This window comes from Nicotiana tabacum, chromosome 18 (assembly GCF_000715075.1).
Source record: "Nicotiana tabacum cultivar K326 chromosome 18, ASM71507v2, whole genome shotgun sequence".
Classification (NCBI taxonomy): domain Eukaryota; kingdom Viridiplantae; phylum Streptophyta; class Magnoliopsida; order Solanales; family Solanaceae; genus Nicotiana; species Nicotiana tabacum.
The window spans coordinates 149,081,313-149,095,062 of NC_134097.1; the positions used below are offsets into that span (position 1 = coordinate 149,081,313).

At 39.5% G+C, this 13,750-nt stretch overlaps 1 long non-coding RNA gene across 1 annotated transcript; it reads left to right on the forward strand.

Moving 5' to 3' along the window:
* The first annotated feature begins 1,791 nt into the window (after nucleotides 1-1,791).
* LOC107810543 (uncharacterized) lies at nucleotides 1,792-6,359 on the forward strand. The gene is made up of 3 exons (XR_001653672.2): nucleotides 1,792-1,954; nucleotides 3,872-4,029; nucleotides 6,152-6,359. It is a non-coding gene; the product is annotated as an uncharacterized LOC107810543 (long non-coding RNA).
* Nucleotides 6,360-13,750: the final 7,391 nt, after the last annotated feature.

Sequence of the window (13,750 nt, forward strand, 5' to 3'; positions counted from 1 at the left end):
GTTATAATTATTTATGATATTTATAACAAGTGATAAGTAAAGTCGTGAGGATGAGAGGGTAAACAAGTTGAAGAAAATAAGTTTCGTTGAAGGTTGTCGATTTAGGATAAAATACGGTCCGAGTCATAATACCCGATATTTATGGACTAGTATCATAAAATTACCATATGACCGTGATAGTATGGTGTATAAAGTATATTAAAAATGTGTAGAATTTTTAGTTATTTCAGACACTTCTTAATTATGCGGGTAATTGGCTAATTACCGGGTAATGGGACATTGCCAAATTATCTAATATGCGGATAAAGATTAATATTTCCCATTCCACTCCACGTGGCAGCAACGGGCTTACCAAACAAATGACTAAGGTTCATTTGGTATTAGGTGGCAACCTAATGAATGTGTTTCAAGATACATCAATTCCATAACTTTTAATACAAAACAAATGTATAGCCTTGGACAAAATTTAGGAACGTTCCAATAATATTACAATTCAGAATGAGCTTTGCTCATTAGTAACATGAATCTTTACAAAATTAGGTGATTAGGGTCATTTGCTCATTGTGAATAGGTGAGAACGTGTATAAAGAGTCATTTGCTCATTTTGATTAGGTGAGAATGTGATTTGATAAAAGCTATCGTAGTTGAATCGCCAACAACAGTAGGTTTTGAGTCCTTCATGTCCCATCTTAGAAAAGGCTCCCTTTGACATCCAATGTCAATTATCAAACTCTAATGGTATCCCCAGCCCAGTAGCCTGTCGGAGTATCAGGTGTCAAATATTCCTTCATATGATGATGCAATAGTATGTTTCTTGTATTCCTTAGAATGAAGATTTGTCCAAATTAAACATTGTACTTAGATTTTAAATATATCTTGTGATGATCCAAAAGGTCATCATTTGATTTTCGAGTCAATTATGTGTTTTAAAGCCTTAAAGGCCTCCTTTTATCTTATTTCGATTTGCGTGCGCGGTCCGGGCGTATATCCGGAATGCTTTTATGTAAAAAATTGATGAAATGCTAATTTGGCCTTTAAAATTATATTTAAGTTGACTTCGGTTAATATTTTGGGTAAACGGACCCGAACCCGTGATTTGACGATTCCGAAGGGTACGTAGAAGAATAGGGGACTTGGCGTATGCCCGAAATTGAATTATGAGGTCCCAAGCCCGAGAAATAAATTTTTGAAGAAAATTGTTTAACTGAAAATTTAGGAGTTTTTGGAAATCTAAATGTATTTAAAATTGATGGTATCAGGCCCGTATTTTGGTTCTGGAACCCGGTATAGGTCGTATATGGTATTTAGGTTGAGCATGTAAAATTTTGTAAGAAACAGACTTGATACGACGTGAATCGGACCCTCGGTTGTTAAAATTTGATCTTAAAAAGTTCTTGAGATTTTTCTTTGATTTTGATGCTAAATTCGTTGTTAAAGATGTTAATTTGGTTATTTGATCACACGAGTAACACTACAAGAAATTTGATTTTTAACGACCATTTCTTAGCGAAGGGATATAAAACTGGTCGTTATAAGTATATTTATAGCAACCAAATTTTTTTCAGTTGTTAAAACTAATTTTTTGCTCAATATTAACGGGGATGATATTCGACCGTTATAATATAACACAACCGGCCGTCAAATAATTATTAAGTAATGAAAAAGTGAAAAAAGTGGCGCTAACTTTTCCCACTTTTTTTCCCAACCCAGATTCTGCCAAATCTCCCACCCCCATCGCCCCCCCCCCCCCCCCTCCCTCCAAAAAAAAAAGGAAAAAGCCCCAAACTTCGAATTAAACAGTTCAATCGTATAAACCTAATAAGCCCCAAACTTCTCTAACAGTTAGTAAACCTCGGTTTGAACGAAATTAGCAGAGCGAATTAGCGAACGAATTGAAGCTGCTCGTCACCTCCGTTGATAACAACTGCTAATCTTTGAGGTTCTTCTCATCACGGTAAGGTTCAAAATTTTACCCTTTTCTATGTGAATTGAGTAATAATTTTTCTAGAAAAGGCATCTGTTGAGCAATATCTGTTTTGAATGAGCAACTGCTATATCTCTTATCATGATTAAATCATCTTCTCTAACAATTTATTCTCAATGTCAATTTCGTACTATCAGTTTCATTGAGTGCCAAGTATAACTGTCGAAATATCGGTCCTCCTAAAATTAAAGTTGATAATTTTTAGTTGTTGTATAACTATAGGGTTGTCATTAGGTTTAGTAGATTGTGCAGCAGATTGTGCTGGAACTTTCCTACTTGTACTCTATCTTGTGCTTGATCATCTGTAATATGTTGTGACTGCCCAGCTATTTCCTTTGCATGAACACCTGCATCAGTTGCACTATCCAAATCTTTCACACCTTCAACACCTTGCCCCTGAATATGCACAGCACTAGATTTCAAACCTGCTGTTTTTTAACTTCAAGTGCAGCAGTAGGTTTAACAACTGATGGTTTTTCAACCATTTCAAGTGCCGCAGCATTAGCTTGATCACTTTTGGAAGCTTAATTGGTAATCTGAATGAGTATATATTTATTAGCAGAGCTAGTACTTGATCTATCTGTTTTAGCCTATGTGCACGTATTAGTTATGTTAATTTGTGTACTTGTTTAACTATCAGTATACTGAGGATAGTGAACAATTGGCTTATATGTCTCTCACGCTGAAAATGAATCCAAGAGGAGCAGTGAGGATGATGTAACTTAACAAAAATTGAAATAATTCAGTTTAACTAATTGCTTAAACATTGTTTAACCTACTTAAACATTGTCAAAATGGTTCTGAGCTCACAAGAACATTCCTTGAAACTCATGACAAATCTTCAGAGGTGAAATTTCTATTATAATTCCATATTGTACCATACATTTACATCCCATTAAAGTCAATAACATATGTGTGTGTCTTTGTTTACTTATGTCCTAATGATAGTTAATAATATATTTGTGTACCATTGTTTTGTGGAATGTCAAATTTTCTATGTATTCTATACTGTGTGCATTTATGTATGTTATTATTTGCTGGTATCTAGTGCTTATAAGACATATTCATTGTCACTGATTTGTACTATTTGACTATTTGTGAATCATCATTCCCTTAGCAGACGCATTCATGTCGTTGGAGGTGTTTAAAGATAACATAATCTACCACAGTTTCTTGTGTCTTTGAGATGTTTTTGAATGACCTAATGATATCATAACATATGTTATCTAGAGAAGTGGTGTAAATACGTTAGGATGTAGTGACATATACTGAAAATAACTCGAGTTCATTGTAGTATCTATGACATGTTACCAACAAACTTACAATCTTTATTATCGGGACCAGTAGCATCCCAGAAAAGTTCTCCTGAAAATACTGTTGGAGCTAAACTTCTAACCTAAATTTGGATGACATTGAGCTACAAACTGTTGGTTTGGTATTTGTTATTCAAGTTTGTTTTGACGATCTTTCTCGGAGTGATTATTAATCATTTGGCATAGACATACGCTAGAAATATTTGGTTTTCTGATCAGAGATTACCCTTTAACTAGGTAAAAAGTTTGTTATCCTGGAATTTCACCCTATATTAGAATCTTTAATTTATTATGAAATATATCAAGTTTCTTTCTTCTAGTGTTGAGTTTTGCTGAAGGCTTTATCTTGATATCTAGTTGATCAAATTAAGGGATCATCATTCTCTTCGTGATTAGTTCTCCATTCCTCTCCTCATTCTCTTAGTCCGAGCACAGTTGTCTTGTCATCCTAATTCACATAAGTTGCTCGCTAGTTATATTACATCAGTATTTAGTAGCAATCTAAAGTGAAGTTTGATCTGTTCTTATCCCCTAAACTGTTTGCTAATGGATTTTTCTGCGTACGCATTTGCAGCTACTCTTAGATCCTTCAAACGTTTCATGCTTGTTGCAGTTAATTTGTTTGTTTTAAGCATGTTTGAAAGGAGATCTCAGGCAAAATCAGTTATTTACAGATTGACGGAGGAGAAAGCTGCTTTTGTATATCACAGCAACAGACTTCGCCAAAAATTGGTATGAGTAGAATTACTTTCTTTTTCTCATTCTTGTGCCTCCTAAAACCCCGGTACTTGTAGAAAGACCACAGAATCTGCTATATCAATGAGCAGTTTCATATGCAAGTCCTTCTGTCTGCCATTATTTATGTCCTCCTTTCACCTGAATAGTCATTCATTCTAATCATTTAAGTGAGAGCCAGCTGAACTTTCATACACAAACAACTATGCCTCGATCTCAAGCAAGTTGGGGCATTTTGTATCGTGAAGATTCATCATAAATTGAATAACTTTATGCTGGCCGTCAACCTATTGCAATCATCCTCTTTTATCCGTGTTGTTTGCAGAACTTGCATAAACAAACTATTACTCTACTTTGTATAATTTTGATTAGAGTGGATGTATCTTTTAGTTACAATGACTTACTTCTGAAACAATGATGTTTAGCTCTTCTATTGCTTCTGTTTGTAGTTCCTTTTCTAGGAACACAGACATGCTTTAGAAAATAAGTAGATTTATTTGTTAGAATTCAAATGTTTAGAAATCTTGAGCTGATGGTCTATCGAAAACAACATTTCTACCTTCACAAGGTTGGGGTAAGGTCTACGTACACATTACCCTCCCCAGACCCCACTTGTGGGATTGTACTGGGTTTGTTGTTGTTGTTGTATAAGCTTTATTAATTTTTTTCACCTAATCTGTGGTGTAATACTACTATTTATTGCAACTCCAAAGATCTCTATTTAAGGCAAGAATATTGTGTAAGAGAGAGGGATGTCTCTAGGAAGTTTGTGTGATTTTGTAAAGTTGATCCCACATCCTTGTAGATCGTCGCCAAGGCTATAGCAGCAGGGATGTCTCTAGGAAGTTTGAATTTGACAGGAATTTTCTGTTGATCATCACTCATCTTCACAGTGTTCCAATAGTTCATTAGGTTTAGTAGATTGTGCAACAGATTGTTCCACAATAACGTTTAAGTTTTGGTCGATTCCTGGAAGCAATCTGCTAGCTTATAAGTAATATATCTACTATTTTATTGATATTGCATCTTTTTTTAAAGAAACCGGAACTGGGTATTAAACTCTACAAGTTATCTTTCCAATTACAAGTGATAATAACTAGATAAGTACCAAATTGTGGTAGTTGTTTGTGTTGTTGATTGCCTTATCTCAGGTTTATCGAAACAATGAATCATTTTGTTAAATATTCTTACAACTAAGGTCTGCCAATTGGGTTTTATAAATCCTATTGCATTTTAATTATGCCATTTCTCGACATAATTTGTCTCTTGGATTCTACTTTGGTGTCTTATTGATGCAAATGCTATTGGCAATGACCTCTTAAATGATTTTCTGGAATTCATTTATTCGAACTCTCATTTTTTTCCTCTTTGGTTTTTTAAGTTGTGAAATGTGAAAGAAGACGTCGAAGATTCATGTGCAACCAGTAAAGTTGTTAAGATAATATGAAGTAGAATTGCTTAAAACTTTATTCGTAGCATCACAACTAAACAAAAGTGCATATGTTAATTATACCAATCTGAAAACTACCTGTATGAGGAGAATGGCAATGAAAACAAATGTGAAAATCTTCATGTTTTCTTGAGAAGAATATATATGGCAGATGGTTTCTTGGTTTAGAACTATATGACTGAAATGAGGAGGGGCTGGCATTTTTATAGGCATTCAAGTATAATTTGGCAAGACATTTATTGAGCCTTTTGAAAGTTGATCACATGAAGATATTATAATTACAAAATCACAGGCAATTGGAGTAGAGTACTTTTTCTTGGAAAACTTTTTTGATGATCTGATTTTCAACTCTTGTTTGGAAGTTTTCTCTGACTTTAGGTATAGCTTTTAGCTTTAATGTGAGCTACACAGCTGTGGATTCCTTTGCTGGATTGAAAATAAATTGTCCCCTTAACAAAAAGAAAAGCTAGATCATAGGGAAGCAGGCTAGCTGGGAAAGAGAAATTGTATAGTTTGCCAGTTAGCATATTGTTGTATCTTCTTTAATTCTTTTTGTTATCACTGCTTCGTGGATTTATACTTGGATGCTTAATTGGCTTGAGCACATATTACTATGTTGTAATTTTACACCGATTTTCTACAATCTACTTAAATATCTTCACTCCATAGGATGCTTGGAGGACAACACTTCTTCGAAGAGTGAAGGAAACATTGAAGGCTAAGGAGCTCGAGGAAGATGATCTATCTTAATTTGTTCCCCTTTGACCTATTGTAAACTACTAGTACATCCTTTATGTGATTTTATTTGTACTTCTTTCAAATATGTTACTTTGGTTCTTTGTATTAACAAGATATCAAGTATTTGGTTTATTTTCCAGTGTTGTTGAGCGTGTATGAAAGCATATAAATAATTATTACTATTCACGTAATTTAAATTTTTATTATATTTATTACATTTTCATATTAGCAAAGAAAAATGTGGTCATTAAAACTCTTCAACGACATGTTTCTCAAATAGATAAATGACTATTAACGAAGAGAATTTTTGTTGTTAAAAGTAATTATACAATTAACAAAGGGAATATCGATCGCTAAAAGCACTTGAATTGACTTAATACATTGTTGTCGTTAAAGACTTTTAATGACCGGATAATAAATTAGCGAAGGGAAAATCTTGTAGCTAAAACGCATATTTAATGACCAACAGTTATGCCGTCGCTAAATATCCTTTAACGACCGGTGACGACCAGATTTTTTTCTGTCGTTAATAACTTATAACGACCAGAATTGGACTTTTAACGACCAGATTTCCCCTCGCTAAAGCCCCATTTTCTTGTAGTGCAAGTCCATATGATATTTTTGAGTTAGTATGCATGTTTGATTTAGAGCACCGAGGTCTTGAGTGAGTTTCAGATAAGTTACGGGATGTTTTTACACTTAGAAAGGTTGCAGGTTTTGTTGCTTCTAATGCACAGATGTTTTGTGCGTCGCGGTCGTGAAGCCATTATCGCAATCGCGAAAGGGAAATTAGGGCTGGGGTGAATTTGTTCTACGCGAACGCGAAGATAAGGATGCGAACGCGGAGCACTGGGGGGCTGCTCTACGCGAACGCGGCCCATTTCCCGCGAACGAGTATAGTAAATTGGAGGTGGGGCTGGGATGTTGTCGTTCTTCTATGCGAACGCATACACAGGTCCGCGAACGCGAAGGTCAGGGGCCCAAACCTTCACGAACGCGTAGGAGAACTCGCGATCGTGTAATTCCACTTCTAGCAACTCTTCACGATCGCGACAATGTTCTCGCGAACGTAATGAACACTGTTGCCCGACTCTTTAAAACAGTAACAAAAACGGGAATAAACCATTTTTTCACATCGCCTTCCCCAAAATCAAAACCTATGCGATTTTTGAAGAGCAAAATCAACACCAAAATGTAGGTATGTGTTCCTAAACTCATCTCCTTCATTTTTCATCAACACCCATTAGATTTCTAGCCCTAAATATTGTTCTTCCATGGTAGAATTTGGGATTTTGGGTAGAGTTAGGGCTTTTTGAATAATTGGAATTTAGACCTCGTTTTGGGGTCGGATTTCAAAACTAATTGCATATTCTGGCTCGTGGGTGAATGGGTGATCGGGTTTTGGTCCGAACCTCAAGTTTTGACCAAGCGGGTCCGAGGTCAATTTTTGACTTTTTGGGGAAAATGATAGAAAACCTATAATTAAGCATTGGGTATGAATTCTTTAGCATTTATTGATGTTGTTAAATTAATTTGGACTAGATACAAGTAATTTGGAGGTAAATTCTAAAGGAAAAGCGGTGTTTGAGGCTTGAGTTGGCCGTGAAAGTTCGAGGTAAGTGTTTGGTCTAACCTTAGCTTGAGGGAATAGGTACTGTGCTTTATTTGCTATGTGTTAGTGTAGTGTACGACGTATAGGTATGGTGACGAGTACCTATACGCTTGTGTCAAGCATGCTTGTGAGTCTTAAGTTGTGATCATTGTATTTCTTAATAAGTACTACGAATGCCTAAATTGTTGATTATCCATGTTGAGAAAGAATTATGATTATTTTCTTAGTATTTGGTTACTGTTGAGCATTGGCTCTAGTTGAGGTTAAATTGCGAAGTTGCTTATTGGTTCAAGTTTGGTTATAGTTGATTCCCTTGCCGGGACGTATTTAATTCTTATTGTTGATTCCCTTGCCGGGATGTATTTATACTTATTGTGTATTCCCTTGCCGAAATATTGTTGTTGCTATTATTTGGGTGAGGAAAGAGTGATAAAAGCACGAAGGGTGATACTGTGCACATTTCTAATACTTATATCGTGAGGAAGAGAGATAAAGCATGAAGGGTGATGTCGTGCACATTTTCATTACTTGATTGCATTGGTGAGGATTGAAAGTAAAAGCACGAAGGGTGATGCCGTGCACTTATTTCCTGTTTATTATTATTTCTTGCTACTTTGGTTCAAGTACCTTTATTGTCTTATTCCACTACTATTGTGATTCATTATGTTATTGTTTCCCCCATAGCATGTTACCCTTCCCCCATTACTTTTGAATTGTTTTTATTACTGTTATTCTGTTAGATATTGTTTAGCTGCAGGTTGTTTGGTTGTTGTGTCCTAGCCTCGTCACTACTTCGCCGAGGTTAGGATCGACACTTACCAGCACATGGGGTCAGTTGTGCTGATACTACACTCTGCACTCTTTTGTGCAGATCCCGGTACTGGAGCATACGGACCTTAGCTAGGGGTTGCTGCCTTCAGTCCATCAGGAGACCCGAGGTAGACCTGCAGGCATCTGCATGCCTTGGCATCCCATCCCTATCTAGTTTCTTTCTGTTATTTTATATTCCAGAGACAGACATGTACTTTCTTGTTCAGACTTTATTTGTAGTTTTTTTAGATAGTCCGTGAAATTGTGACACCAGTTCTGGGTGGTTTATGTTTATGGATTCGTGTTGGTATTGGCTTAATTGTTAAGTTTTATTCTTCCGCTTTATTAATTTCCCTTGTTTATAAAATGTTAATTTACAATTGTTAAGGGATTAAAAAGGAAAAGGGTAAACTAATTGGAATTATTGACTTGCCTAGCTTTCACTAGTAGGCACCATCACGACTCCCGAGGGTGGAAAATTTGGTTTGTGATAAGTTGGTATCATAACTCTAGGTTGTTTAGGTCTCACAATTCACAGACAAGCTTGGTAGAGTCTGAGGGATCGGTACGGAGACATCTGTGCTTATCCCCCAGAGGCTATAGAGTTAGGAATAGTTTCACTTCTATTCTTCTCTGTCGTGCGATTTGGTTTCTCAATGCTAATTGAACTTCTACTCTGTTCTTCCGTAAATGGCGCGAACACATGCTTCTTCATCCACTGATCAGCAGCCCGAGCCCCTAGTAGCAGCATCTACGAGGGGCAAAGGGCGAGGCCGAGGCCGTGCTAGAGGCCAAGGCAGGGGCAGAGCTCAACCTAGAGCAGCAACACCAGTGGCGGAGCCTCAGGTTGAGTTTGTTGATGAGGTTCCGGCCCATACAATTTCGGTGGGCCCAGCTCAGGTCCTAGAGGGGTTCATTGCTACCCCACTACGTCAGGATGCTCTGGTCTGTCTAGTGGGCCTTATGGAGAGAGTCACTAAGGTAGGCTTACTTCCTGTAGAACCAACCGTCTCTTAGGCTGGGGGAGGAGTGCAGACTCTCGCTACCCACACTACGGAGCAGATGGCTCCCCAGTTTCAGACTCCAGTAGCTCAGCCAGTTAGAGCGGTTCAGCCGGATGTAGTAGCTCAGACCAGTGATGGAGCAGCTATGTCTGCTGATGCTTTGTGGAGGTTGGACAGGTTCACCAATTTATTCACTACTACTTATGGTGGTACATCTTCAGAGGATCCCCAGGATTACTTAGACAACTGTCATGAGGTTCTTCGGAACATAGGGATAGTGGAGACCAATAGGGTCGAGTTTGCTATCTTCCGTCTGTCACGTTCCGCCAAGAAATGGTAGAGAGATTATTGTTTGGCCAGACCAGTTGGATCACTAGCTCTCACTTGGGACCAGTTCTCGCAGCTATTTCTTGAGAAGTTTTTTCCCGTCACTCAGAGAGAGGAGTACCATAGGCGGTTCGAGTGTCTCCAGTAGGGTTCTATGACTGTTACCTAATACGAAATAAGGTTTATTGATTTGGCTCATCATGCTCTTCTGATACTCCCCACCGAAAGAGAGAGAGAGAGGGTAAGGAGGTTTATTGAGGGACTCGCTCAACCTATTAGACTGCAGATGGCTAAGGAGATAGGTAGCGAGATTTCTTTTAAGGATGCGGCTAATGTGGCCAGGAGAGTTGAGATGGTTTTGGCTCAGGGGAGCAGTCAGGGGTCTGATAAGAGGCCTCATCATTCTGCAGATTTAGTGGTGCCTCGTTTGGAGGTAGGGATTCTTTTGGCAGAGGCCATCCTCCTAGGCCCTTTTAGTCAGCACTTCAAGTTTCTCACGGTGCTCCAGGTGGCCATGGTTCTCATATGCAGTATTCTAATCAGTTGCCCTATAGTGCGCCACCAGATCCTATCAGTGCACCTCCGCTCCAGCATTTTCAGAGTGGTTATCCAGGCCGTCAAGGTCAGTTTCAGGGTCAGCAGTCTCAGCAGCCCAAGTCTTGTTATACTTGTGGTAATACAAGGCACATTGCTAGGTTTTGCCCTCGAACCTCGAGCAGTTCTCAGCACCAGGGTTCTCGTGCTATGGTTCCAGCACCGGGTGTTCCACTGCCCACTCAGCCAGCTAGAGGTAGGGGTAGAGGTGTTAGAGGTGGAGGCCAGGCCGCTAGAGGTGGAGGTCAGAAAGCTAAAGGTAGAGGCCAGCCAGTAGGAGGCCGTCCTAGGGATGCAGTTCAGAGTAGTGGGTCCCAACCCCGATGTTATGCTATGCCAGGCAGACTTGAGGCCGAGGCCTTCGATGCAGTTATCACAAGTACGGTTTCAGTGTGCAGTAGAGATGCCACGGTTCTATTTGATCCAGGGTCCACATATTCTTATGTATTATCTTATTTTGCCCCTTATCTAGTTGTGCATTGTGATCCTTTGAGTGCTCTTGTATATATGTCTACACCGGTGGGTGATTCTATTGTGGTAGATCGTGTTTATCGTGCTTGTATGGTCATTATTGGGGGTCTTGAGACCCATGCGGATCTCCTACTTCTCGACATGGTGGATTTCGATATCATTCTGGGGATGGATTGGTTATCCCCATATCATGCTATATTGGATTGTCATGCCAAGACCGTGACCTTAGCATTACCAGGGTTTCCTCGTTTGGAGTGGAGAGGGACTCCTGGTCATTCTACTAGTAGGGTTATCTCATATATGAAGGCTCGGCGTATGGTTTATAAGGGATGTTTGGCCTATTTGGCGTATGTTCGTGATTCTAGTGCTGAGGTTCCTTCTACGGATTATGTGCCCGTTGTTCGTGAGTTTCCACAGGTATTTTCTTTAGACCTCCCGGGGATGCCACCTAACCGGGATATTGACTTTTGCATTGATTTAGCTCCGGGCACTCAGCCCATTTTTATTCCTTCATATCATATAGCCCTGCCGGAGTTGAAAGAATTGAAAGCAGAATTGCACGACTTGTTAGATAAAGGCTTTATTAGACCGAGTATCTCGCCTTGGGGTGCAGTGGTGTTGTTCGTTAAGAAGAAGGATGGGTCAATGAGGATGTGTATAGATTATCAACAGTTGAACAAAGTCACCATCAAGAACAAGTATCCATTGCCAAATATTGATGATTTGTTTGATCAGCTTCAGGGTGCCAAGGTATTTTCGAAGATTGATTTGAGATCTGGCTACCATCAGTTGAGTATTAGGGCATCTGATGTCCATAAGGCAGCTTTTCGCACTCGGTACGGGCATTATAAGTTCTTAGTGATGTCATTCGGGTTGACAAATGCACCAGCAGCTTTCATGGATTTCATGAACCGAGTGTTCAAGCCTTAATTGGATTCCTTCGTGATTGTCTTCATTGATGATATTTTGATTTATTTCCACAGCCGGGAGGAGCACGAGCAGCATCTCTACGTCATTCTTCAAACTCTGAGGGATATTTAGTTGTATGCTATGTTTTTGAAGTGTGAGCTTTAGTTGAGTTCAGTTGCATTCTTGGGTCATGTTGTATCAGCGGAGGGTATTCAGGTAGATCCAAAGAAGATAGAGGCAGACAAGGACGGGCCTAGACCCGTATCAGCTACAGATATCTGGAGCTTCTTAGGTTTGGCGGGTTATTACCATCGGTTTGTAGAGGGGTTTTCATCTATTGCAGCCCCGATGACCAGGTTGGCCCAGAAGGGTGCCCAGTTCAGGTGGTCGGGCGAGTGAGAGGCGAGCTTTTAGAAGCTCAAGACAGCTTTGATTACGACGCCGGTGTTGGTTTTTCCCATAGGTTCAGGGATATATACAGTGTATTATGATGCATCGCATATTGGACTTGGTGCGTTGTTGATACAGAATGGCAAGGTTATTTCGTATGTTTCGAGGCAGTTGAATATCCACAAGAAGAATTATCCAATTCATGATTTGGAATTAGCAGTCATTGTTCACACACTAAAGATTTGGAGGCATTATTTATATGGTGTGTCGTGTGAGGTGTTTACGGATCACAAGAGTTTGCAATACTTGTTCAAGCAGAATGAGCTAAATTTGAGGTAGAGGTGGTGGTTGGAGTTGTTGAAAGACTATGATATCACCATCTTGTATCATCTTGGAAAAGTCAATGTGGTAGCCGATACATTGAGTAGGAAGTCAGCCAGTATGGGCAGCCTTGCGTATATTCCAGTCGGTGAGAGACCACTTGCTTTGGATGTTCAGGCTTTGGCCAATCAGTTCGTGAGGTTGGATGTTTCTAAGCCTAGCCGTGTGCTAGCTTGCACAGTCGCTCGTTCTTCATTATTTGAGCGTATCCAAGATCGGCAGTATGATGATCCTCATTTGCTTGTCCTTAGAGACACGGTGTGGCACGTAGATACCAAGCAGGTTATAGTTGGAGATCATGGAGTTTTGAGGATGCAAGGTCATATTTGTGTGCCTAATGTGGATGGGCTTCATGAGTTGAATCTAGAGGAGGCCCTAGTTTCCTGTATTCTATTCATCTGGGCGTCGCTAAGATGTACCAGGATTTGCGGCAGCATTATTGGTGGAGGAGGATGAAGAAGGATATTGTTGTGTATGTGGCTCGGTGTTTGAACTGTCAGCAGGTAAAGTACGAGCAAGAGAGACCTGGTGGTTTGTTTTAGAGGATTGAGCTTCCTGAGTGGAAGTGGGAGCGTATCACTATGGACTTTGTTGTTGGACTCCCACGGACTCAAAGGAAGTTCGATGCAGTGTGGGTTATTGTTGATAGTCTGACTAAGTCAGCGCATTTCATTCCTATGGCAGTCTCCTATTCTTTCGAGAGGTTAGTTTAGATCTATATCTGAGAGATTGTTCATCTTCATGGTGTGCCCATGTCTATCATTTCGAATCGAGGTACGCAGTTTACCTCGCATTTTTAGAGGGCAATTCAGCGTGAGTTGGGTACACGAGTCGAGTTGAGCACATCATTTCATCCCTAGAGGGACGAACAGTCCGAGCGTACTATTCAGATTTTGGAGGAAATGCTCCGATCTTGTGTTATGGACTTTGGAGGTTCGTGGGATCAATTTTTGCCCTTAGCATAGTTTGCCTACAACAACAGCTACCAGTCGAGGATCTAGATGGCTCCCTATAAGGCTTTATATGGCAGGC